We start from the raw sequence: 4,452 nt of genomic DNA on the forward strand, positions 1-4,452 counted from the left end.
TTCCGCGGCGTCCTGTGCCTAGATGCAGGTCTACCTTTTTGCATGCAGCGTTTTTCACATGTGCTTGGCGTTTGAGACCTGGAGAAGACAAATAGGGTAAGTTTGAGCTACATGAACCCCTGGTGTTAGGTGAGACCGCCTAAACGTTTGTTGTTTTGAGTTAAATTGTTTAGTTTAAATTGGCGTGTCGAACGTGGGGAGACTGGCTAGCAGTCTAATCGCAGGAGGGCACGCTGAAGACATAGGCTATGGAAATATGCAGGGTGTGTCTTTTTTCATAGTTAGATACTGGGGCAGCTCCTGTTAGTGGCCAGTTTATTTCTCCGGTGTTCTCTGACGCTGGGTTTCATTGTGAGTAAAAGACGCGCATGAGTTGCTTTTGAGTGATTGGGCTTGGAATGAGAGAGGCATTCTAAATAGACAACGTAGTTTTGATGCCTGTTTTGTAGCAGGGAATTTTGTTAAATGATTAGTAGGCCTAATTAATGGAAAATCTCAGTGACTTTTTGGCTTCCCCATCGGAAGAGGGTTTAAATAGTCTTAAGAAGGATCAACTGCGACAAGTCGCGCAGCATTACCAATTTCAGTTAAATCTTTCGAAATCGGCAAGGAAAGAAGAGATAAAACAAGTGGTTTCAACAAGATTGGTAGAAATGGAGGTTCTTTCTTTAGATGTAGAGCCAGATCCAGTGGTTCCAAAAGACGCATCTACTCCTAGAGGTGTTCATATGACTTTTGAGGAGCAAAAGGCTATACTGGAGTTAGAGATGAAACGTGATAAATTGGCAGCGATAGAGAGAGAGCAGGAGAGATTGCTTGAGTACGAAAAGCTGAAGGTGCGTGAGCGACAGACTGAGAGAGAAAATGAGCTAGAGCGAGAGAGGTTTAAGCTCATTGAAGAGGGCAAAATTCCTGGTGGTGTTCCGGATAGAGTAGGGCCTACACCTCAGCCAAACCCAGAGTTAAAACTGTCGCATATGATCCGATTTTTGCCTAAATTCAACGAACGTGACCCCGATGTCTTCTTTTCATTGTTCGAAAATATAGCGGATGATCGAGGTTGGAGAGATGAGGAATGCACCTTGTTATTGCAGGCAGTGATTACGGGTCGGGCCCAGGATGCTTTTGTAGCCCTTAGTTTTGAGGAGCGTAAAAGTTATAAGGCGGTGAAAGACGCAATTTTGAAGGCTTATGAGCTCATTCCGGAGGCATACAGGCAGCGTTTTAGAAATTGGAGAAAAGGGGACAGGCAAACACACACGGAACTTGCTCGTGAGTTAAACCAGGTGTTCTTTCGTTGGTGCGCGGCCGAAGGAGTTAACACATATGAGAGTCTAACTGATTTGGTAGTGTTAGAACAATTTAAAAATATTATTCCAGATCGACTTGAAACTTACATAAATGAACACAAAGTTAAAACTGCTGCAGAAGCTGCAGTGCTTGCAGATCAGTTTGTATTGACTCACAAACCTAAACCGAGAGATCAAGCACCTCAGAGTTTTAGCCGTGATGATTTTCGCCCCAGACGTTTTACTAGTGGCCCTAGACCAGATTATGGTGCACGAAATAAAACTGACGAGGGAAATTGTCATTATTGCATGGGCGAGGGTCATTGGAAAAACGAGTGTCCCGTACTGCATGACCGACATCGAAATAGGAATTCGTCTAAGTCTGTTTCGGAAAAAGTTGGGGTGAGTTTGGTAGCCTGGTCTGGCCGAACTGTCTCATCTACGGTGAGGACCCAGAGTTGTGGCACCTCCACGGAGGGGTTGGGTGGTGAGAGCGCTTGTCCTTCCAAGGAGGAGCCGCAGAAAGGACGTAATAGTTTTGATGAATGTGCTAGTGAGAGCTATGGTCCGTTCCTTACAACAGGCTATGTGTCCTTAGTCGGCAGTTCTGTAAAAGTGCCCGTAAGAGTGTTGCGTGACACAGGAGCTAGCGAGAGCTTTATTGTTCAGTCAGTCTTGCCATTTAATAAAACATCTGACACTGGGAGTTGCGTCCTGATTCGGGGTTTTGAAATGCAGACGATCTCCGCTCCTCTCCATCGGGTGGAGTTAAATTCTGATTTGGTGCAAGGCGAGTTTGTCATGGCTGTTCGTCCCTCACTGCCTGTGCCAAAGGTGGATGTGATCATTGGGAACAATATTGCTGGTGGATGTGTTTGGCCGGGTGTGCTACCACCTCCTGTCGTGAAAACCGAGCCTGTTCTACCTATTGCATCTGATGTATGTGCGACTGAGTTCCCAGATGGTGCGCTAACTCGGGCGACGAGTCGCGCAGAAGATGATCAGTATGTAGATGTTCGTGCTTGTCCAATGTTACCTGTGTTACCGTCCTCTCTGTCTCGTGTTGATTTAATTGCAGCACAGAGAAAGGATGAGGAGTTAATTGAGCTACTCAATACATCATTGTCTGAGGGTGATGTGAGAAGCGCAAGGAGTGGCTATTTTACTGTGGATGGGTTATTGGTACGTAAGTGGCTGCCGTCTGATTCTGATGTCCAGAAACCGGTGTTGCAGGTGGTTATGCCAAGGGAACATCGTGAGTTAGCTATGCAGACTGTACATGGTGGTGAGTCCGGGCACTTTGGTGTCCGCAAAACATACTGTCGGTTGTTAGAGCATTTTTATTGGCCGAAAGTAAAACGTGATGTGGCCAAGTTTGTGAGAACATGTAATCTCTGTCAGATTGCGAGAGAACCAAATCAGTCAGTGGCTTTGCTGCCGATGCCTGGGTCGCCTTTCTGCGCGAAGTTTGTGGGACCTGTTGTGCGTCAGGTGACAGAACGTGAATATTTGGTGGAAACGCCCGACAGAAGAGCAATGCAGTTACGTCACATAAATGTGCCTAAATCAGACTGTTCGCAAGCTAGTAGTGAAACTGTTTCCAGTGGCGATAAAGTAAGATCTGCTGCTTTGGCTGTAGTCGAGTGTGGGCCCGTTACGTCTCAACTGGTGGCAGCAGATGACGATGTGATTGGTCCAGACGACACATTGTTACAGTCACGGCTGAAAAGTTTGGCTACTCTTGAAAATTTGGACTGTCTTTTAAATCGCTTGTCCCTTCAACATGAAGAGTTGCGGTCTTTGATTCTGTCTTTTAGTTGCCTGTGTTCTGATCAACATAATATTGAGGTTGGCGGTACACTGCCCATTTGTCAACGGGTTTTTCGAGTTGCTCCACAAAAGCAGAAGTGTTTAGATACAGAACTTAAATATTCGTTGAATCATGCTCATAGGTATTCGTCACATCGGCTGTAGCCTACGGATAATGCCATGGCTGATGCCCTGTCCCATGACTTGGAAGACTACTGAGCCTAAATGATTGCCATGTCTTGTTCTGTCTCCTGTCTTTGTGTTTCTTCTGTCTCCTGTCCAGTCTATCCTTAAATTTGCTTTTTCCAGGCGCCGGAGATTGCTGGTTGTGCTGAGACTGGGAGGTTTGGGGAAGTCTAGAGGGCAGTGGGCTGATAAAGACTGGTGGTGGATGGGTTTCTTAAGTCTGGTTGGGTTATGGGTGTTGGTGGTGGTTGGTTACTATTGTTGTCTATGCCCATAGGTTTTTAATATATTATAGCTTAAAATGGTTTGAATGTTTACTCTTGGTGCAGACTTCCCACCAAGGTGGATCGTCTGTTTTAAGAGGGGGGGTGTCACGACCCTGTCATGGTCAGACCTGCACCCCGCCCATTCTTGTATTATTATTCTGTTTGTGTCATTGTTCCAGCAGGGGGCGGTAGACGTGCCAGTGCACAGTCTGCGCACAAGTGTGCGAGATTTGGGCCTGATGTGGGCCAGTGGATAAAAGGGCCACTTCCCATGATGCGGGCGGACTCCCTCTCCTCTCGACCGTCGTTCTATTATGTTATAGTTTGAGTCTGTTGATACATTGTACTTATAATACCCCTAGACACTTATGCACTACACCTTACTTTTTATAGCTTCATCATACTGACTTTCTATTATTACTTAATAAATATCATTTATTGTTACTTTTGCGTGGAACTCCCTTTATGTTACCCATGCTTGAGCCAGCGTGTGTGACACTATGTTCTTTATGAGTTGGGTGGTGAAAAGCGATAATTATTATTTTATAGTTCATGTGCATGTATGAACTGTAAGCATGCAAGCACATTGTCGTTTTGAGCAAGCACATACCTGACTCACTGTTGTAGTTTAGGCTCTTTGTGATCTGGCAACAGTGTCAACCTGCCAAGTGCAATCTACATTCAGTCTTTTAAACAGATGAAGTATTACAGAATACTGCCAGACATTAGCAATGTTGTTCCTATAATAGAACACTACTGTAGGTGGCAGCAGCACATCATGAAGACTACACATGATGGGAGGAGCAAGGTCAGTTTTTAATCACCAGTCATGTGTTTCACAGAAATGGTATCAATGGTATCAGGAAGTGTACACACATACAGTATATTTCACCTTGAGTAAA

Source organism: Sardina pilchardus, chromosome 1 (genome assembly GCF_963854185.1).
Source record: "Sardina pilchardus chromosome 1, fSarPil1.1, whole genome shotgun sequence".
NCBI lineage: Eukaryota > Metazoa > Chordata > Actinopteri > Clupeiformes > Clupeidae > Sardina > Sardina pilchardus.